The sequence below is a fragment of the Nuphar pumila genome, chromosome 5 (assembly GCF_984573655.1).
Source record: "Nuphar pumila chromosome 5, dmNupPumi1.hap1.1, whole genome shotgun sequence".
Lineage (NCBI taxonomy): Eukaryota > Viridiplantae > Streptophyta > Magnoliopsida > Nymphaeales > Nymphaeaceae > Nuphar > Nuphar pumila.
This window is the reverse complement of record NC_143253.1, coordinates 89,125,566-89,149,746: the sequence shown is the minus strand read 5'-3', so window position 1 is coordinate 89,149,746 and position 24,181 is coordinate 89,125,566.

The following is a 24,181-nucleotide window of genomic DNA, read 5'->3' as shown; positions in this document are numbered from 1 at the left end:
TCCGTGATGTTTTTGGGATTTTTAATAAAAAATAAATGCATGAAATGACGTGTGGACTGACTGACAAAAACAGAGACCTACTGAAAATGAGCAGAGTTGAAATAAATGCTAAACTAATCCTAATTAATTCATGAAATATGCTAAATGAATGAAATAAAATGCAAATTAAACCTAGCTAAATGCATGAAGGTTAAAATCATCAAGGAAGCATAATTAAACATTTTATATATGTCGTTTTATGAGAATAGCTCAATCCATCTCTCGGATGAGCTCTTTCTTCAAACGACTCCCGAATCGAATTATGGAATCAAATCAAGGGAAAAAGAAGTGCACCTTGCTTCGTTACGCAGCGTAGAAGCTCTTGAGAGGGGCGGCTATCATGAGCTTACTTCGTCCTTCGCTCCGCGCTTCGGCTGGTTCACCAAAGTTGACCTATGCTTGAATCAAATTGGCCACTGCACGAACTTTACTCCACCTTCTCCAATGAGCCAAAGGGGGCACGATTTCCAAAGTTCAAAATCTGATTTTAGGGAGGCTAGGTCGGATTTTCAAGTTCACAAAAATGGTCTCCAAAGATGCTCTCTTCTCCTGGGCGTGGAGCCTTGTTTTTATAAATTTTTTGAAGAAACTTGAAATTCAAACAGGCTCAATCTGAGCCCTCCATGTGGCGCCATCTCAGGGGGTGCTATCTGGGGGTTTGAAATTCGAATTTGGCTTTTGCAGGGAGCCCTCAGGTGGTGCCACCTCATGAGGCTATTTTGATTTTTGAGAAAAATAAAAAAAATGGAAATTTTGTGGGTGAGACACCTCAGCAGGGGAATTTGGAATTTTTCAAAAGCTTGCTTGATTTTCTCTGCAGGAAACTCCCAGATGGCGCCACCTCAGAGGGTTCTCTCTTGGAATTTGAAATTCAAACTCACCTTTTGTAGGGAGTCCTCAGGTGGTGCCACCTCATGGTGGGCTACCTTTATTAAAAATAAAATAAAAATAAAAAAAATGGAGCCAAGTGGAATCCTGGAATGGCGCCACCTCAAAAGGAGTTCTGAGGTGTAAAGTTGGAACAGTAGGGGCATGCCATGTGGCGCCACCTCTGGGGAGTTCAAATGTTTGAAATTTTGCTTTTTTTCTGCAGGAAATGAGAGGCTGACATGTGGCAGACAAGTGTCAGTTGTCTGGAGAGGCCTTCTCAAATGGCGCCACCTCAGGGGGAAGTTTGAAATTCAAATGGAGGTTGGCCCTGGAGGAATGGAGAGTGGACATGTGGCAGACAAGTGTCAGTTGTCTGGAGAGGCCTTCTCAAATGGCGCCACCTCAGGGGGAAGTTTGAAATTCAAATGGAGGTTGGCCCTGGAGGAATGGAGAGTGGACATGTGGCGCCACCTCAGGGTGGCTCCTACAATGCCATGTGGCAAGAGGGAGGAAAAGGAGGGAAAGGACATGTGGCGCCACCTCAGGCTATCTGGAAAAATCAGAGCTCAGGATTTTCGCCACCTAGTGCCTTGTTTGAATTTTGAATGGTTTGCTTTTTCTGAAGAAGGCCAGGAGTGACATGTGTCCCCTACTTTTCTGAGAACAGTAGGGAGAAGACATGTGTCCTCTACTTTTTCTGAAGGAGTGAGAAGGAGATATGTGTCACCTGCTTTTTCTGAAAGAAGCAGAGAATGACACGTGGCAGAGGGGAGAGAAGGAGGGCCAAGCCATGTGGCGCCATCTCAGACAACCTGAAAAAGGTAGAAGTTCAGGATCTGCGCCACCTATGAGGAGATTTGAATGTTTAAATTCTAGCTTTTCTGAAGAGAGCAGGAAATGACACATGGCATTTGCTTTTTCTGAGGAAGTGAGAGCTTGACATGTGTCCTCTGCAGGAGACACACTCCAGATGGCGCCACCTCAGAGGAGACAAGCTTACTTTTTCTGGAGGAATCTAGGAGTGACACGTGTCTCCTACTTTTCTGAGAAAAGTAGGGAGAGACATGTGTCAGGCTACTTTTCTAGGAGTAAGAGGTTGACACGTGTCCCCTGTAGGAGACACACTTCAAGTGGGGCCACCTCAGAGGAGACAAGCTCCACTTTTCTAGACAGGACAACCTATGACACTTGGCATCTCCTGGTAATCTTGGAATGACACATGACGCAGGATGGATAGTGTGACACATGGCAGATAAATGGGATGACATGTGGCGGCTTCTGAAGGTAGCCCCACACTGACATGTGGCAGAAGAGGGAAGGTGACATGTGGCACCAACTCTAGGTGAACCCTATGCTGACACATGCCATGTAAATGGGAGGAGAGAGAAAGGACAAGTGGCACCAATCCAGGGGACAAGGCTCCTATATTTTTGGGTTTTTTAAAATTCAAATTTTTCAAAAGAAAAGCTTGTGTGACACCACCTCAGTGTGGGTCCCACATTGCTTCTTTATTGAAATAAGGATAAAACCACAACTTCTTTTTGGAATTTTCATAAAATCTGGACTAATGGGCAAAACAGGAATTTTGGAAAGAGTTGGCCCTTGTAGGGTGATTTTGTAAAAGAAAGATATTTGAAATTGTCAAAAAGGGCAAAATCTGAGGTGAAGTGACTGAAATCCACATTAAAAACTATCCAGATCGTCTTCTTGAGGAAATATTTTGAAATTCAGACTCCTAGGGGTAAAATGGGAAGAATTGATAATTTTGAAGACCCAGGGTTTTGAAATCAATTTTGAAAAGAGTTGAAATTCTAATCTGGATTGAAAATTTTGAAATCAAGAGTTCTGGACCTCGAAATGACATGCTGTGCAGTGCAATGATTTGAAATGCTCATGCAATGATATGCAATGTCATGTCTTATGAAATGCAATCTTGAACCAAGACTTGGAGCTGTCTGTCTCCTGTCAGGAATAAATTTTTGAACATCTGAGTTAAAATTAGAGAAATTTTGAGAGTTTCAAATGAAATTTGGACTTTTGCAAGTTCTGAGCTCAGAAAATGACCATTTTGCCCACTAGCGATCTTAGAGGTTGAATGATGATGCTTAGTGAAAATATCAGGGGGATGAGTGAAAATTTGGGGTGTTTACAACTACAAGAGGATTCCGGCGTTTGAAGATCACGGCCACAAGATTCCGGCATCTCCCTGTTACGGTAAGAAAATCCTGGCGATGATGGAGTCGAACGGCACTCCGAGGGTTTTTCGGAAGAGAGAGAGAGAGGCAAAAGAGAAAGAGGGGTTTTTGGTTTAAAGGGTTTCGTTGTTTTTTTTTTTAAAAAAAAAATGAAAAAGTACGAAGTGAAACGAAGCCTCTTTTTAAAAAAAAAAACGGATTTTAAAACAAATCCAAGGGGTGTCGGGTCCCTTCACTTAAATTTTTTTTTTTTAAAACTTAGTCGACTAAAACTTTATCGATCGACTTAAAAAAAGTGTGACTTATTCTAAAAAATATCATCAGTCGACTAGAAATATATCGTTGACTAATATGATGCGATACATTCCAAAATATAAAAACACCAGTTGACTAGAATTTTATCGGTCGACTAATATAGTGCGATTTTGAGATTTTGTTCAAAAATCAACATTTTTTAAAATCAAAAAATGAGCAAATACCTAGTTCTCTCCTAATTATCATAAAATCTTCATTTTTAAGAGGTTTAGTGAAGATATCGACATGTTGTTCTTTAGTGGAAATAAAATTTAACGAAATATCTCCTTTTAACACTTGATCTCTTAAAAAATTATGTCTAACTTCAATATGCTTAGTTCTTGAGTGCTGAATAGGATTTTTCGAAAGATTTATAGCACTAGTGTTATCACAATAAATAGTTGTTGTGGAGTAATTCAAACCAAAATCTTTTAAGGTCTGTTTCATCCAAAGTACTTGTGAACATGCTAAACTAGCCGCTATATATTATGCTTCAGTTGTTGAGAGTGATACTGAATTTTGCTTTTTACTAAACCAAGAGACTAAGAAATTTCCTAAGAAATGACAAGTTCCACTAGTACTCTTTCGATCAGATTTACTTCCTGCAAAATCTGCATCACTATATGAAACTAAATCAAAGGAAAATGATTTTGGGTAAAACAAACCGAAATCTGAAGTATCTTTCAAATAACGAAGAATTTGTTTTACTGCAGTTAAATGAGATTCCTTTGGATTAGCTTGAAATCTTGCACACATACAAACACTAAACATAATATCAGGTCGACTAGCAGTTAAGTATAATAGAGATCCGATCATACCTCTGTAGAGCTTAGTATCTACACTTTTACCATTTTCATCTTTATCAAGAGAAGTAGTTGTACTCATAGGATTCCTTCTTGATTTCGATGAGTCCATCCCAAATCTCTTGAGAAGTTCTTTTGTATACTTAGCCTGATTGATGAAGATTCCTTCTTCAGTTTGCTTTATTTGAAGTCCAAGAAACTAGTTTAATTCGCCCATCAAGCTCATTTCAAACTCTTCCTGCATAGCTTTAGCAAATTCTTTACAAAGAGAATCATTAGTAGAACCAAATATTATGTCATCAACATAAATTTGCACAATAAGAATATCTGAATTAAAATGTTTAATAAATAAAGTGGAGTCTACCCGACCAATGGAAAAACCAGATTGTTCTAGAAAATTTCGTAGTCTTTCATACCACGCTCTTGGTGCTTGTTTGAGTCCATATAGAGCTCTTTTCAATTTGTAGACCTTTTCTGGATATTTCTCATTTTCAAAGCCTAGGGGTTGCTCTACATAAACTTCTTCATTGATGTGTCCATTTAAGAATGCACTCTTAACATCAATTTGATATAACTTGAAGTTCATATAACTAGCAAAAGCAAGCATCATACGAATTGACTCTAATCGAGCCACTGGTGCATAGGTTTCATCAAAATCTATACCTTCTTCTTGATTATAGCCTTGTGCCACTAGCCTTGCTTTGTTACGAATGACTTCACCATTTTCATCCAGCTTATTTTGGAAGACCCATCTTGTTCCAATTACTGGATGATCCTTTGGTCTATCAACTAGATCCCAAACACCATTCCTAGTAAATTGGTTAAGTTCTTCAGACATGGCTAAAAGCCAAAATTCATCATCACATGCCTCATTGATATTCTTTGGTTCTAATTTAGATATGAAAGAAACATTCGCAATATATTTTTCTAACTGCCTTCGAGTTTGGACACCACTCTTTATTTCACCAATAACTTGTTCATGTGGATGATTAGGAACTTCTTTCCAAACCGGTTGAAGAGAAATATTTTCTTGAGAAGTACTCTCTATCAAGGGTTCTTCTTGAAGTATTGCTTCTTCTTCTTCGCTTAGAGGAATAACCTGCTCACAATTCTCATCAAATGCAACATGTAAAGATTCTTCAATACAAGATGTTCTTTTATTGAAAATACGATATGCTTTACTTCTAGAAGAATATCCAAGAAATATTGATTCATCTGATTTTGAATCAAACTTATCAAGATTATCTTTGGTATTTAACAAGAAACATTTACTACCAAAAATTTTGAAATATGAGATCTTTGGTATACGATCATAATACAATTCAAAACATGTTTTATGTAAAATTGGTCGAATAAGAACACGATTTAAGACATAACATGCTGTATTAATTGCTTCAGCCCAAAAATATTTTGGTAAATTTTTATCTTGAAGCATAGTTCTAGCACATTCTTGCAAAGTTCTATCCTTTCTTTCAACAACTCCATTTTGTGGAGCCGCTCTAGGAAAAACAAAGTTGTGAGAGATACCATGTAAATCACAAAACTTTAGAAAAGATTCATTTTCAAATTCACCACCATGATCACTACGAATTTTAATAATAGATGTAGATTTTTCATTTGTAATTCTTCTACAAAGTTTAGAAAATTCTGAAAAAGCATCATTTTTGTTTTTTAGAAAAATCACCCATGTAAACCGAGAATAATCATCTACTATAACAAAAGCATACTTGCTACCATTCAAACTTTGAATTCTAGATGGTCCAAATAGATCTAAATGTAAAAGTTCAAGAGGACGTTTTGTTGAAACTATATCTTTAGCTTTAAAAGAACTCTTGATTTGTTTACCCCTTTGACAAGCATCACATAAGTGATCCTTTTTATATGGTATTCTAGGTAGGCCTCTTACAAGATCATTCTTGGATAATTTTGAAATAATTTTAAAATTAACATGTCCAAGTCTCTTGTGCCATAACCATTGAATTTCATTTGAAACAATAAGACATTTTTCATTAAAAGAGGGTAATTCATCTAGATATAGTTCATACACATTGTTTCTTCTTTTACCTTTAAAAATGATCTTTTTAGATTGAAAATCAGAAATTAAGCATAAATTATTTTCAAAAGAAACATGAAAACCTTTATCACATAATTGACTAATAGATATTAAATTATGCTTTAAACCATCCACTAAAAGAATATTTTCTATCAAGGGAAATTTTGGATTACCAATATTACCAATACCTATCACTTTTCCCTTGTTATTGTCACCAAAGGTGACGGTTCCTCCATCCTTATTTTGGAGGGTGGAAAATAACTCCGGCCTTCCAGTCATATGTTTGGAACAGCCGCTGTCCAATATCCATTTGCTTCTTATGTTGTGTACCTACAACAAAATCAGAAGACAGAGCATTTGACCCCTTTTTATTTTCGGGTCTATGAGAGTTAGTCTTAGGAACCCATATCCATTTGGATTTTGGTTTCCTTTGATAATAAATATTCTTTCTATAAAAGGATTTAGAATAAACATTTCTAGAATAATCATTTCTAGATGCATTTCTATTAGAACTAGAAAGTTTAGTTTTATGAACAAAAGGTTGAGAATAATGTCTTTGATTTTTCACCACAAGGTTTGGTCTATTTTGAGTATCAAAGAAGCTATATCCCAATCCGGTTTTATTAACCAAGCATCTTTGAGAACCAAGAAGTTTTTCTAGATTCTCTTGACCATTTGAGAAATTGGTCACTATAGAAAGAAGATCTTTTGACTTTTCTTTAAGACTAAATATTTCATTTTGTAAGAGATTGGTTCTAACTCCAATTTCTTTTATCTCAAGTGCTTGGCAAGAATTTTCCTTCTTGAGATCTTCTATTTCTTGAAGTAACACTTTATTTTGAGAGTCAAGAGTTAAATTTTCAGTTTTTAACTCTTTATTTTTAGAACTAAGACTCTTAAATTTAGCATATAAATCATTAAATGCTTCAAATAACTCATCATAGTCAAATTGACTTACAGAATCTTCTTGTGCTACAAAACACATGTTGGCGACTTCTTCATTTGATTCTTCATCGAAAGAGGAGTCACTATCATCCCAATATGCTTGAAATGCCTTTTTCTTCTTGAATTGGTCCTTGGGCTTGAATTTGAGAAGAGGACAATCTTTCTTGATATGTCCTGCCTTTTTGCAGTTAAAGCACTTTACTTCATTGGGAATGGAAGAATCTGCTTTCTTTGCCTTTCTTTGAAATCTTCCCTTTTTGATGAATCTTCTGAATTGCCTTGTGATGAGGGCAATATCTTCATCTTCATCTTCTTCAGAATCTTCTGAGTCAGAAGTAGCCTTAAAAGCAAGAGATTTCTTTTTAGGCTCTTCTTCTTGTCTGTCTTGAAGTTGGACCTCATATGCCATTAGGTTACCAACTAAGTCTTCAAGAGTGAGAGTATTGAGATCATTTGCTTCTTCAATAGCAGTGGTTTTTCTCTCCCATTCAGGAGTTAAACACCTTAGAATTTTTCTGACTAAATCCACTTGTGAATATTCTTTTCCAAGGGATTTCAAAGTGTTAGTTATATTGGTCATTCTAGTTACCATGTCCGATATAGATTCATTTTGCTTCATTTTGAACAATTCAAATTTATGAACTAAAGAAGCAATTTTAGATTCCTTTACCTTTGACGTACCTTCATGTGTTACGAGAAGAGTATGCCAGATTTCATTAGCTGTAGAGCATTGAGAGATGCGATTGAACTCTACCTTATCAACGCCACAATATAAGGCATTCATTGCCTTGGCATTAAGTGAAGCAGTCTTCTTTTCATCATCGGTCCATCGGCTGAAATCAGTTGATGGAGTTTGGTACTTTTCTGAAACAACTCTCCAGATATCAAGATCCATGAATTGCAGGAATATTGTCATTCTTACTTTTCAGTATCCATAGTTTGTTCCATCGATGAGAGGAGGACGAACAGAGGAGCTTCCTTCTTTGTGCTGAGATGTTGTAGTTGCCATGCTAGATGATGGTCAAATCAAAGTAATAGCAAATCTGTGCTCTGATACCAAATGAAAGTGCACTAGGATCGAGGCAACAAGCACTAGAGGGGGGTGAATAGTGCTTTTAAAACTTTCTACGGAATATTGAAGGATTTTGCAAATCTCAAAGCAAACACACAAAGAACACAAGATGTTATCCTGGTTCAGTCAAACCCGACCTACATCCAGTCCCCAAGCAAAACCCGCTTGAGATTTTCCACTATCAACCTTGTAAACTACTAGATCACACAGACCATAACCGGTCCTACTTTCAGTAACAATCCCACTGAAAGCAAACAACTCCTTTACACCAAGGAGTCCTTCTTTTTACACAAAAGAAATAAGAACTTACAATACAACCTATGAGCCTTCCTTTTGAATGCAAATGAGATGCAATTGGCTTTTGAGGTTGTTGAAACACTCTACTCACGAATTCACTATCTCTCAAAGTGATTTGAGTGAAAAACTGAAGTGAAAATATCACGTGAGTGAGAAAACAAATACTTGAATGAATAGGAGTGAAAAGCAAGATTCAAATCGATTGAATTTGTTGTGTTTGAGTGTAAAATGCACTCATATTTATAGTTAAAAGATTTCATACGTTGAGAATATGAAAGGGTGTCAAAACGGTCCATTTCGAACGATCAAAACGTTTGAAAAATGAAAAGACACTCCTTTTTTAAGTTTCAGGAAAACGGCAAAATTAGTCGACTGAAACATCAGTTAGTCAACTAATAGTTAGTTATTAGTAGACTGACAGTTATCGTCGGTCGACTGATCTGTTAATCGAGCCGTTTGAAAATCTGAATTTTTGAAACTTAGTCGACTTGAGAAAAGTTAGTCGACTGATAATATCATCAGTAGACTAAAAAACCTTTTAGTCGACTGCTGCTAAAATCTTTTGAAAAACAAACATTCAGTTCAGTCGACTGATAAAAAGCATTAGTCGACTGCTGCTAAATTTTCAGAAAACACATGTTCTGTTCAGTCGACTGATAAAACCATTAGTCGACTGCTGCTAATTTTCCAGAAAACAGACATTCTGTCCAGTCGACTGATAAAACCTTCGGTCGACTAATTTGACAAGAATAACTTTTTAGAAAATATGGCGCGAAAGGATTAGTCTACTGATAAGTCTATTGGTCGACTAATAAACATGAAAATTTAAGAAAAGAGTTTTCTAAAAAGATTTTCAAAAGAGTTTCTTTTAGAAAAGTTTTTCTAAAGACTTTTAAGGTGAAATGCAACCTAATTATGCAACCTAAGTAAGGCTCTTACAAGAATCTAAGACTTTTAATGAATTAAACATTTGCACACTAGTCTTCAAGGATTCTTCACTGAATTATTCAATTTCTTCATAGCCTTAGCTGAAATGCAGTTGATTCTACTTGCTCATCATCAAAACCTTGTACTTGAAGTATCATGTATGGCTTCATTGTCGTAACACATTAAAGACTTTATTTTTCATGTATTTAAATTTCAATAGTGATGTAAACTAAATTAAACTTTGGAATAAGAATTTACATTTCTTGCTTAGCTTAGGCAGCATTGCATATAGTTTATTTTTTTTAAATAATGTTAATGTGTGATGGATGATGATTCATGCATATTCAAACTCGCTATGGTCTACACGAATGGCACATACACTAGATTTTATGAAGTTTATAAACTTGGTGGAATTTATATTTATGGCCATAGTCAGAATACGAATGATACCTAGATTTATGATCTTCACATTAGCCACATTCAGCCTACACTCTTAGGCTAATTTCAAAATGCACTGCATTTCTCAAAAATACAAAGAGTTTTTCCCAATTCCTCAAAATCATATTCATTCATTTCATGAATTTTCCAATTCCAATTCCAATTCAAATTCCAAGTTAAAGGAATCAAATTCTTCCTAATTTTCTAAATGTTATTCAAAAATCGATTTTCTCAAAATATGGATTTGCCAATAATATTTCAAGTATTTCCCAAGTTCCAAATTTGATTTTCCAAGTTATATATTCAATTTCAAAGTTTGAATTCAAAGAAATCAAGTTTTCCAAAGTTATTTCACATTTCTCAAAATCGATTTTCACAAAACCTCTAGATTCTTGAGAAATTGATTTTCACTTTCTCAAATACAGTATCTCAACCTTGATTCATGATTTTCAAAGAGTTTATTTTTCAATTATTTTCAATATTCAAAGCAAACATCATGTTTTCAAATATGCATTTTCAGAAAATTCATAGCACATGCCTGATTCTATGTGCATTTAGAAATTAGAATATGGTTTAGACAAGTTGAATAGAGCAGAGTATAAGATTGATCCTTGGTTCGATTACCTCTGTTAAAGGTGGCAGGAACGGTCGAACCTCGTACCGATAGGCGAGTCCTATTCTTCGGAATTATCCCGCATTTTAAAAACGGAGGCGAGTTATTTTCAAAATCTCTTTCAAAGGTCAGTTTGACTCGCAAAAGTTAGAATTTTTGTGATGATAACACTTGTTCTTTCCAAAAAATTTCCAGGATTTATGTATGTCTTCTTCTTTCATCAAAAGTCTATTTGTAAGTCCTGCATTCTATCTGACTCTTTCCCTCTCTTGCCTCAGTATCATTCTGATGGCATCCAAATCTCCCAATGCTATCTTTCCCAGGGATCATGTCTTCTATCAAATAAGGGATGGAACCCCAGATCATCGAGTCATCCAGTCTCGTACCTTCTTCCCTCGGTGGTACTATTCCTGGTTCGCCACCTTCTCGCGTATGTTCCCAGACCACTTGGATGATTGTGGATTGGAAATGGCATCGGCAGTTGGCAAACGAATCATCAACAGCAGTCGGATTTAAGCTATGGCAGAACGGTGGAATCCGCGTACTTGCATATTCTGGTTTCCATGGGGAGAGATGACTTTGCTAATGGATGAGTTTAGTAACATCATGGGGTTGCCAGAGCCAGCTGGTCAGCCAGACGACCCAGTCGAGCAGCAATTTTTGATCAATGTCAAAGGGATAGATGTTCGAGAAGCATTGGCCAGAGCTACAGGGAGCAGATCCTGGCTTCTCACGGAGATTAACGGAACTCAGTTCATCGATCTTCGAACTCTATCGCAAGTATGAAGCCTATGAAGAAGGCGATACCTTGTCTCGAGCAGCGAAAGAAAGAATTCAGCATGCCATGGTCCTATGCACAGTGGGACTGGCGTTCTTTCAGGATGGTCAGAATTTCATCGATGTCAGAGTTGCCCAACTCTTTCGAAGATGGGGAAGCAAGTAGACGCGTCAGCTTTCGGTGTCCATGGCAGCTCTAGCTTTTATCTACAGAGGCTTAGCTCGTTTTGCCCTCGGAGAAACCATTTTGGTGGAAGGATGCACGTATGCCTTGCAGTCATGGTTCCTGCGACATGTGCCGTCAAATGCCAGTTCTTTCAGATTCAGCAATAAGAAGCCAAAGTCAGTCATTCAGTGCCGAGCTTTGATCGAGAAATTGCATCAGGAGGAGATCGTTTGGGACTTCTTCGACAGAAGAGAGACTGTTCCTCGATACATCTATGCTCGTGACAAAGCGCTACAAATTGCTCGGCCCTTTCTTCTGTGTCGACTATCAGCCAGAGAGATGTCTCTGACAGTTTTCGCAGCGGCAGATTCGTGTCAACACCCGCTTCCCGATGGGCCGCATGCCAGAGTTCGATCTACGGTCAGATCAGTGGTCTGGAGCATACCACGTCGCCAAATACACTTGGGACTCTTTCATTCCTTTGTCTATATTTCCTAGTCCTAATGTATCATCAGAGTATCGAGAATGGTGACAAACTGTCTGCCCACCTTCTCTTTGTATTTAAATTTTGTCATCAATGAAAATGCAAACTTTTGTTCTGATAAAGAGCTTTTTATGGCCAAATTTTATTTTTGTGACGATCCTCAGGACAACCTCATTCCCAGTGATGAGACTTTTCTCTTATATTCTTCTTTGATTATCTCTCATCATGATGGACGACCTCGCCTAGGTCATAAGGCGCATTTTCGTTGCCGTAAAATTGTGACATAATTATTGCAAAATTTGTAATGACCTAATCCCTGGTAATGGGATAACTTGTTTAAATCGTCTATCAATTCCTTCTTTCATGTCTTTTTCTCAAAAGATCGCATTTTCAAAAATTCCTCCAGACTCTAACCGTTCTTCTACTTCTACAGAAATCATCTGGCATTATTGAAAATGGTGCAAACCATAGCTGGAAAAGAGACTGCTCCTCAGCACAGCGACAGTAAAGTCGAGGCAGTCAGCTCTCCTAAGTCAGTCAGAGGGCAGAATCGAAATCAGGCTGATGATATAGACCCCGCGATGTATAACCTGTTCAAAAGGATGATGACCAAGATAATGTCAGAGCAGGCAGAAGCCAGTCAGAAGGAGGTTGCTCCGAAAAGCAAGCCAAAGAAGAAGGCTGTGAAAAGGCCAATCAGAATCATCAAGAAGAAAGTCTAGCCCGACACCACTTCTGAAGAAACAGAGTCAGTAGAAGAGGAATCAGAAGAGGAAGAGCAGTTTGTTTATCATCAGAATCCTCCGCCGCAGTTTGTAAAGACCGCTGCAGAGCCCAAATCAATCAACAAGCCCATCCCGGTTAATGACCCGATGCAAGAGCAGATGAAAGAAATGAATCGGGCTATCAAGGATATTCAGGCCAAAAGCAAGGGCAAGCAGACCTACTCCGGTGAAGATTTTTACCATGGCCTGGACGGGGATGACAATCTGGAAAACCTCCTTGGCAAGTTCCTTAAATTTGAGGGAACAAGCAACCCTAAGTCTCATTTGGCCACTTTCTATGCCGAATGCGGTCGTTTCAGGAAAGATAACCAGGCATTATTCATTTGCTTTCCGCATAGTCTAGAAGGGGTAGCAGCCAGGTGGTATGCATACCACATTAATCCTATCGAACTACAAGAGTTCGATAAAGTCGTAAATTTGTTCATTGAGCGCTTTATGTTCAATGTTGAAGCGTCACCAACCCTCAATCATCTGTACAATTTAAAACAGATGGAGAATGAAAAAACCAGTGAATTCATCTACAGGTGGAGAAGCACTTGTAACAGAATGAAGATTCCCATCCCAGAGGAGCACGCCCTACAGATTATTCTGAATAATTTTGCCCAGCCTCTGAGGAACCTCATTTCAAATTCGCCCGCCAAATCATTCATCAAGCTAATTGAGAGAGCGGAATGACTAGAGACCGGCCTGAACAATGGCCTATACGAAGGATATCCTTTTGTCAGAGGGAATCCTGATCAGAAGAAAAAGGCGCATGTCGCCTATGCTACAGAATTCTCAGGTCAAGGCAGTGGCAGCTCCAACAACAAGAAGAGCAAGAAAAATCGTAACAAGAACTCAGGCCACTCCAAGGTCGAAAGGACAAACTCTGCAGCCCAGATGGAGAAGTTCGTCAAACCACAGCCTGTTCAGTCAGTACCTCAGCAAGAAGCAAAACAGTCAGAAAAGCCAAAACACGAGGGTTGGACTTATGACCGAGAATTCACAGCTCTGGAACAATCCCGTGAAGTCATCTTAGAATATATGATGTCTAAGGGAATGATTAAACTCCTCAAAGTGGCGGATCCCCCGGTCACTATGGGAAAATGGACGGATAAATTCTGCAAGTTTCACCGGGCTGTCGGACATGACACAGAACACTGTTTTGTCCTTAAAAACATCATCCAGGACTGCATTGACAAGAACCTGTTAATCGAGTATGAAGAAGAATAATCGAAAATCCTGTCCAAACCATTTCCCAAACATTCAGCTTCAGTCATCACAGAACAAACATTTTCTCTGCAAGGTAGCATCCGACCATGTTCTAGTCAAAACATTCAGGATCAGCATCAGGTACTGGTCCTTTGTCAAGCGCAGTCTTCCGCCAAGAGGGTGGATATCACTGCATTTTCCAGCAAACAGGAATCAACAAAAACAACGGCAGAAATTGCCAAAATAGTCCCCAGAGTCCCAAAGCGCTTTATCAAGGCAGCTTCAAAGAAAGAGGAGGCTTCAGGGTCAGTTCAGAAATCGATTATTGCTTTATCCAACATTTCTATCCTGGATCTGACCCACGCTTCACCTGAGCATCAGCAAGTGTTAGAAGATCTGCTCAGAAAAATTAAAGTCAAGCCCAGCACAACACCGCAGGATATGGCCCAGGTCGTCAACCAAGCAATGACGAATGCACCGATTACATTCTCGGATGAGGATTTGCCAAAACCTCATTCCTTTCACAACAACGCACTTTACATAGTGGTGCAAACCAGGGGCATGACAGTCCCCCATGTGCTCATCGATGGAGGCAGCAGCCTCAATATCTGTCCTAAGATGACGGCCAAGGCTTTGGGACAGAAGGAAGAAGAATATACACCAGATCCCATAACAATCTACGGATTCGACAACCACGGGCAGACGGCCAAAGGGAAGATATTCCTCAAAATTTTCATCAATTATTCGATGCACACCATGCTCTTCCACGTAGTCAATGTGCCACCTACGTACAACCTGTTGCTTGGACGCACTTGGATTCACAATGCCAATGTTGTTCCATCAACCTTGCATCAATGTATCAAGTGGTCGAAGGGAGGCATGATCACCACGGTCCTAGGAGAGGATCCAAAAGAGCGACTCTAGCAGCCGATGATTCCCCGTCCTACTTTCATGGCCGACATCCCGAGCATCAGGGAAGTCGATGAAATCAATTTAAGTGAAAGCTTGGACATGTTAAAGCTGAAAGAAATCCAGCCGACAGAAAATGTGACAGCAGTAATCCAGTGGCAGGGACCTCGCTTCTTCAAATTGGGTGGGCGCCTTGATTGCACTTCCCTTAAAGATCACCCTCTTTTCCCTCAATTCTCAAAAGCTAAGAGAGGATTTGATCTTCTGATGAAGCACGGTTATCAGCCCTTCAGGGGCCTGGGCAAGAATGAAGACGGCATTCTGGAACCAATCGTCCCCGCTCAGCATATCGAAGGTACATATTTGGGTTTCACAGGTCAATGATCCGGCAAAAAGACCGTTTTCATCAAAGAAGCACAATGAAGACAATGCCAGTGTTTTCTGCTTTTTCTTTCCCGTTTGAGTCATCTTGTAAGGGGCAAAAGATCCGCCCCAGTTTTCTTTCTTTTCTTCCGTCGTCTGTAAATATCAGAATTACTTAAATCAATGAAATTTTGATTCCTATTTCTCATCTTGGTGTGCACAAATTCTTGCTTATATCTCTTTTCCATAATTGTCATTCTTTGTTTTCTTACAAAAGGCTATTTCCAAAAACCTTTTATCCTTTTCTTAAAAACCTTCCTTGCGCTAACAGGATTGTCGGGATCATGGCTCCTAAGTCGCTCAAGAAGCTCATCATCAATACCAATTTTTATCAAAATAAATCCAAACCGGCCAGAATCTGCAAGGCAAAAGCAGGGGCAGAAGTCAGCAAAGCGACAAAGCAGATTAAAGAGTTGGCAGAATTCGACTCGACAATTCAAGATTTGCCAGTATTCAGAAGCAGGATGAACTATCACCATTGGTTTAAGACCCAATAGAGGATGTCAACATCGGTTCAGAAGATGACCCAAAAATCCTCAAGATTGGTTCCAGCTTGAGTTCGAATGAGAAGGAAAGGCTCGTCCACTTCCTCAAGCAGCATCAGGAAGTCTTCGCTTGGACTTATGAGGATATGCCAGGCTTAGACTCCAAGTTAGTCGAGTATCGCCTTATGTTGAAGCCAGATTGCAAACCAATCAAGCAGAAATTGAGAAAGATGGATCCTCGAGTGGCACCACAAGTTAAAGAAGGACTTAAAGAATTATTAAAAGCAGGATTTATTCGGACCATTGAATATCCAGACTGGTTGGCGAACATTGTGGCAGTTCCAAAAAAGAATGGCAAAGTCCGGATTTGCATTGACTTTAGAGATCTGAACAAAGCCACCCCAAAAGATGATTATCCACTCCCCAACATCGATCTTCTTATCGATCGCACGGCAGGCCATGCCATGTTCTCCTTTATGGATGGATACTCAGGCTATAATCAGATCAAATTGGTCGCTCGGGACCAATCCAAAACTTCTTTTACCATGCCTTGGGGTACATTTTGCTATACGGTCATGCCATTCGGGCTCTAGAATGCTGGGGCAACCTATCAGAGAGCAATGGCAGTTATCTTTCATGACCATATGCACAAGAATATGGATGCCTATGTGGATGATATTTTGGTCAAGTTCAAAGAAAGAGAAGATCACCTTGATGCTCTCAGCCAAGTCTTTGAAAGACTTATTCTCTACAAATTAAGACTCAATCCACAGAAATGCGTCTTCGGAGTGGAGTCAGGCAAGTTGCTTGGCTACATGATCAGTAAGAAAGGCATAGAAGTAGATCCTGCCAAAGCAAAGGCAATCATTGATATGCCACCTCCCACTAATCTTAAAGAACTGCGAAATCTTCAGGGTCACATTCAGTCTATTCGACGTTTTATCTCAAATTTGGCCATGAGGTGCGAACCCTTCAATCACTTGCTGAGAAAAGAAGTAAAGTTTGAGTGGGGACCAGAATGTCAACTCTCATTTGAGCGCATCAAGCAGTATCTTCTCAATCCACCAGTCCTGAAGCCACCAGAACTGGGAAAGCCGCTTCTCTTATATATCTTCGTCAACCATAATGCTTGCGGAAGATTTCTTGCACAGTACGAGGAAGGCAGTCGAATAGAGCATGCCATCTACTACATCAGTAAGACTTTCATTGATTATGAGAAGAGATACTCTCAGATGGAAAGGACATGTCTACCCTTAGTGTGGATGTGTCAGAAGCTGAGACATTATCTAATGGCCTCAGAGATCAAAATTATGTCGAGACTTAACCCTCTCAAGTATATCCTTGAGCAACCTTTCCTTACTGGACGGATTGCAAAATGGCAAGTCCTCCTGATGCAATATGATTTGGAATATGTTTATCAGAAGTTAGTCAAAGGTCAATCCATCGCAGATCAGTTGGCAGATTTCCCGTTGACAGAAGAGATCAAAGCCGAAGATGATTTTTCTGATGACCGCATCTGTAGTGTTCAGGAATCCCCAGTTTGGACTCTATTCTTTGACGAAGCTAGAAACATGTCCGGTATAGGGATTGGGATTTTGCTAATCACTCCTGAAAAGGAGATGCTCCCTTATTCTATTAAACGCAACTTCCAATGTACTCATAATATGGCCGAATATGAAACTCTAATACAAGGCCTCAAGATTTTGCAAGACTTTGGTGTCAAGAGAGTTCACGCCTTCGGTGACTCGTTGCTTGTTGTCAGTCAAGTTAATGCTGAATGGCAAGTCAAGGATTCAAAGTTAATCCCTTATCAAAAGATTGCCTTAGCTCTCATAGGCAACTTTGAAGAATTTCAGCTTAATCATGTCCAGAGGAATTACAATCACATAGCTGATGGCCTAGCTTGTTTAGGCTCTATTCTGTCTTTTAAAGACAGTGAATCCTGTCGTTCATTCGAAAGTGGCAGACTTGATCAACCTGCCTACGTTCCAGCTGAACAAGTGAACCAAGCCACTCAGAAAGAAAAGCCTTGGTACCAAGATATCAAAAGCTTTATTGAAACTGGCAAATTCCCAGCAGAATTGCCAAGAAAGGAGCAACACGCGGTTCAGCGCATGTCAGCCCGATATTTTATCCTTGCCAATATTCTCTACCGTCGTGGGTTCAGTTCTGAGTACGCCAGATGCTTAGATAAAGATGAAGCCATGGCAATTATCTGAGAGGCACACGAAGGAATTTATGGTGGTCACGTCGGCTACCAAACACTCGTCAAGCAAATTATTCGGGCGGGATATTATTGGAAAACCATGCAGCATGATTGCCATCAATTTGTAAGGAAGTGCGTCAAGTGTCAAATGCACGCACCTTCCATTCATGCGTCAGCCGCATACTTGCAATCCGTGGTCTCTCCTTGTCCCTTTTCAATGTGGGCCTTCGACGTAGTTGGTCCAATCACTCCTTCAGCTTCTAATGGCCACCGATATTTCCTCGCGGCTACAGAATACTTCACCAAATGGGTCGAAGTCATAACCCTGCGAACAGTAGAAGGCCGACATGTGGTCTAGTTTATCCCTAAGAATCTTCTTTGCCGTTTTGGCGTCCCACATGATATTGTATCAGACAATGGCAGCCATTTCAAGAATGAGAAGATGAAGACTTTCTGCTCAAAGTCCAGGATTCATCACCACTTCTCATCTCCTTATTATCCTCAAGGAAATGGCCAGGCAGAAGCCACCAACAAAATTTTGATCTGCATTCTGGAAAGGACAGTGAAAACAGGCTGCGATTGGCACGAGAAGATGCACGATGCACTTTGGGCATACCGAACCACCATTCGGACTCCAACCAATGCCACTCCTTCAGAGCTCGTCTATGGGACCGAGGTGGTGTTACCTCTCCACGTTCAGAAGCCTGCACTCAAGTTTGCATCGCTCATCGAGCTCTCGCTTGATCAGTATCAGCAGCAGAGGTTGGTACAACTGGATCTATTAGATGAGAAAAGGCTCAAGGCAGCGGAACACGCTCAGGCCTATCGTCAGAGGATAACTCGGCACTACGCCAAATCAGTTATTGAGAGAAGATTCCGAGTCAATGATCTTGTGCTCAGATCAACAGCTCATCTCAAGCATTGGCCGAATGGCAAGTGGTCACCCAATTGGGAAGGCCCTTATGTGGTTAAAGAGGCGCTGCCCCGCAATTCCTATCGTTTGATCAACGCAGATGGAGTGGAGCTGCCAGATCCTATTAATGCTTTACATTTGAAAAGATTTTATACTTGAATTGTTCATCATGGCCTTTTGTACTCTTCAAAAGTCTTTCAATAAAGCAAGAATCTTCTATTAAATTCTCCCATCCTTCCCCCTGATACTGGGGCATTTTATTTTTGATCTATATTTATCTTCCTTCATCATAATACAGGCAGGATCAGACAAATCCTTTCCTAAAAATCTTACCAACTCTTTGCTAACGTTGGTTATCTTTATTAAATTGTGTTCATTTCATTCTTTTTATCTAATCAAATTTTATCAGTTTATTGTCAACTTTATCAATTTGTCAAGTTTCATTAAGGTTTATCAAATTTTATTCCTTTATCTTTAAAAAAACCCTTCAGGTTAAGGGATAAGCCTGATGCCTCTTTCCCATGGGGTACTCTTTTATTTATTTTTCCCCCTCAGGTTAAGGGAAAAAACTGACCCTCGTTGCCCGAGGTGTTCCCATTCAGGGTAAGGGATAATCTTGATACCCCTCATAGGAGCATCGCTGCTACCCGTGAGAATTTTTTTTCAAAATAAATTTTCAAAATAAATTTTCAATAAATCTCTTTAAATTCTTCTCCATTTTTTTTTTATTCTTCTTCAAGTTAAGGGATAAGTTTGAATTATTTCCCATAAATTCTTTAATTCACCTCCAGTTTTGTTCTATGTTCCCTTAGGATGGGGGAAAATCCTGAAGCCATCATAAATAAATTCAGATCTTAGGCCACCTTGGTTCAAGGATCTCGAAGGAATCTTTTTCATCGTCGAAATCTATTCATGCTTTTGTCAATCCTTCAAATTCCGACTCCTGGGTTGGAATCATTTCCTTCCCATCTGAGTTCTGACTCAAGATTTCATTTTTCCATTTTTGTTTTTCTCTTTCTTAAAAAAACTGGGTTCCGACTCGGATTTTCTTTTTTTTCTTAATTTTGAAGTCTTAAGTTCCGACTTGAACTTCCTTTTGAATTCAATGCTCGTGTTGGACAAATCATTGTTTTGAGAATTCGAGTTTCCAAACTCAATTCTCATTTCATTTTCTTATATTTAAAAACCGGGTTCCGAATCGGATTTTCCTTTTTGTATATTCTTACTTTTGAAGTCTCAAGTTCCGACTTGAACTACCTTTTGAATCCAATGCTCGTGTTGGACAAATCATTGTTTTGAGAATTCGAGTTTCCAAACTCAATTCTCATTTCATTTTCTTATATTTAAAATCCGGGTTCCGACTCGGATTTTCCTTTTTGTATATTCTTATTTTTGAAGTCTCAAGTTCCGACTTGAACTTCCTTTTGAATCCAATGCTCGTGTTGGACAAATCGTTGTTTTGAAAATTCTAGTTTTCAAACTCGATTCTCACTCATTTCTTGTGTTTGGAAAAAAACCGAGTCCCGACTTGGATTTTTCGCTTTTGTATATCCTTATTTTCTCTTGAATTTCCCCCTGTCGATCTAATACTCGTATTTTGGATCGGAGTTCTTCTTGAATTTCCCCTTCAGGGTAAGAAATAACCCTGAAACACCGGCAACCATTCTCGCTTAATTCTCGAATATCTTCGAATGTCGGTCTCATTTTTCAATCCTCCTTTTGAAAAACCCAGTGCTTGTACTGGTGTGCATTTTCAAAAACCTAACGCTCATACGGGGGCATTTCTTTGAAATCCAATGCTTGTGCTGGTACACCTAGCGCTCGTGCTAGTTGTTTGGCTGACTGATCAGTTAGCCCTCCAGGTTCAGTCTTTGTACTAACCAATCATCATTACTCAAGCTCTAAATTCTCAATTTTGACCTTCGGGTCATCATTTTATCAAAAAATCAATCATTTTTCTCTTGCAAAGGACCCTCTTCAGGGAGAGTTCGAGGGAGCTCGTTCTTTTCGCATGCAACCATCTTTCGTTCGCAAGAACCCTTTTTACAGGGAGAGTTTGAAGGGACTCGTTTTCTTCGCGAACAGTTTGCAAAACAACAACCAACTTTACACAAAAGAACCCTTTTTCTAGGGAGAGCTTCGACGGAAGCTCGTTTCTTTTTGTGGCCCCCATTTTTCTCATCTTTGGCCAACCCCTTCACAGAGGACCCTCTTCTAGGGAAAGTGTGATGGACTCGTTCCTCTGTGATACTTTCTCAACTTTGTTTTTTTTCGGCCGCCTTTCCATGAGAGAAGCCTAGAGATAGGGAGTTTTGACGAAAACTTAATTTCTCTTCGAAAGTTCCGTTTTGCAAACACCTCCTCTTTGAGAAAGAGAGGAGTATTTTCAACCTCCCATTTAGGTAAGGGCTTAAGCCTGAGTCTCTCTTTTTGGGGAAAAAGAGAGGAGAATCTTGTCACAGACGTGTCAATTCGATATCAAGCGATCTCTTTCATCAAGGATTTTAAGAATATTTTGCCAATTTGTTATCAAGTCATTGTTGATCTCAAAATTTTCATCATATAAAGAACTACCTCAAACTACCTTTAGTATTATTTCCAAAAGAGCGAGACTCTTGCAAAATAAGAACTAGATTCAAGTTTTTCCTGTTGGTCAACCAAGATGATGAAGGAAAATCTTCGATATGACCAGTAAAGGAAAATTCAATGATGTTGAAAAGCCATAAGTGAACTGATATTGATCATAGCTATGACACATTCTTAAAGATCATTCTTCTAACAGTAAGACAGTGGAAATATTCTGGGCAGTAAGAAAAAGACTTACCCAATCCATATATTCTCAGTCGCCTAAGCTGCAATCAAATATCTGCAAAAGGGATCTCTCAATTGTCGTCAAGATGAAGGCGAATTAAGCGAGTAGACCTCCGGGGCCAAAGAAGATTTGAAACATCTCCAAGATGACGGAGTTTGTGACGGATCCTTCCAGGGAAAGTTCGGATCACCGTCAAGATGAAGGCGGATGCGATGAACCTACCGACAAACCCTAAAAGATATTTGATTTCTGCTATCATTTAGAGATTTCAACTCAAGAACCATCGATGTCATAATTCCTGAAAAAGAAAATGAAGGATCGGAACATCTCCAAGATGAAGGAGTTTGTGACGTACCCTTCCCCGAAAAAGAGAGAAAAGTCAGGATATCTTCAAAATGAAGGATGATGTAAAAACCCAAGAAAGCTCCATGACTCAAGAAAGTGCAAAAAGATCATCATGAGAAATGCCCAAGATATCAAATTGCCTGAAACTGCCAGGAATCATCTTTATCTATGTGAAATTCTTCTATCAATATCTTTCCATTCAATTGCTTTTATGAAGCTAAGAATATTTCCTCTCTTTTCATATCAAGGAAATTGATATCTTCCTTGAAGAAACTCAACAACAACAAATTTGAATTCTGATTCTTGATTCTACAAGAGTTAGCCTAATTGGAGTTAATACTCTAGATAGAAAGAGGTGATGTTTTCACATATAAGCGCAATTCAATCATTCTGAATCCACTACAATTTTTGGCATCTTATTGGCAATATTTTCTCGCTATCCCAACATGAAGTGTGAACTTGATGATCGTTTTGACGTATCCTGACATCATCCCTCCTTAGGACTGAAAAGTCCTTTCCTTCAGCCTGATCTGAGCGCTCTCAGATCTGCACACTTCCCTGTGCTCCCCACTGTCCCGCCATAGACAGTACCCGCTCAGGATAAGGGTTAAACCTGAACTTTTTGCAAAAGGTCTGTTATTGTCAAAAGCTATTTTAAGTCTTAGCAATGAGGCACCCAAAAACAACCCCTTTTCAAGCTTTAGGGACCCCCATTTTCATCCTTTTGCAAAAACCCCTCTCGGACTTGTTGTGCAAAGTCTAGAGGTCCCATCACAGTTTTCCTCCTCTTCGAGGATCCTGCATCCATTCAGGCTAAAGATTAAACCTGTTACCTCGCTCCTCGAGGTATCACCCAAACCTCCTGCGAGAGGTCGTCTGTTTTTAGAAAGCTGATTTAGTCTCAGCAATGAGACGCCCCAGATCATCCCCTTTTCAAGCTTTAGGGAATCTCTTATTTTTCTCTTCTCGCAAACTCCTTCTGGATTTGTTCATCCAAATTCCGAAGGTCCGATCATGGTCTCTTCATCCGAGGATTCTGTATGGTCGTCCCTTTCAGGTTAAGGGTTAAGCCTGAACCTCGTTTTGTGAGGTATCTTCTGTTCAGGTTAGGGTTAACCCTGAGTCCCGTTTTGACTAGATATCCTTTCTAGTCCCATCACGGTTTCTTCATCCAAAGATTCTGTATCATCCCCCACTCAGGTGAAGGATTAAATCCTAAATCTTCTTCTGATGATATATCCCTTCCTGTCCCATCATGGCGTTCTCGTTCGAGGGTTCTGTATGGTCACCCCTTTCAGGATAAGGATGAAACCTGAACCTCGCTCCATGAGGTACCTTCCTTTCAGGTTTGGGTTAAACCTGAGCCTTGTTTCGACGAGGTAATCTTCCTCGTCCCATCATGGTTCTCCCCACAAAGGAATCCATGCTCTTTGTACATCCATCCAGGAAAGGATCATGCTTAAGTTTCATCTCGCGAGGCATTTCTCTCAAAAATGTCCCATCGGGGTCTGCTAATATTCCTTTCCCCATCCAAATTATCTTGATCTATCTTCGTCCCATCCAGATTAAGGGTTAAAACCTGAGTCATTCTAAAAGGTTGATCATGTCTCACTCATAATACTTGATCAAAATTCTTATCTTTCACCACCTTGGGATCTTTTACCCAAAGTCCCATCGCGATTTCCTCATTTATATCATTCAGTCATATCATTGTCGAGAATTTCATCCCCACACAACAGTTCAGGATAAGGTTTTAAGCCTGAAAAGCCATGTTTTTGAAATAATTCTTCCACACCCAGCTCAGATCGGCTGACTGGGGCATTTTTCAAAATTTGGAGTGTTGTCTTTGCCACTAAGCTCGGCTTTCAACAGGCTTAGTAGCAAAGAGAGGCATCTGTGAACACCCCAAATTTTTCAAAATATTATAAATATCCCCTTTTTGACCTTTGCACCCATTTTCTAGGTAATTGAGTCACTTTTAAATCTAAATTCCATTTTATTTCTCAAAATTTTGTTGAAATTAAATTCATTTTACATATCTGACTCAATTTCGGATCTGGATCCAGATAAAAATCTAAATCTGATCTTCGTTATCCAGTTTTTAAATCAAATTCCCAAAATTTCCAAAATAACTTTTTG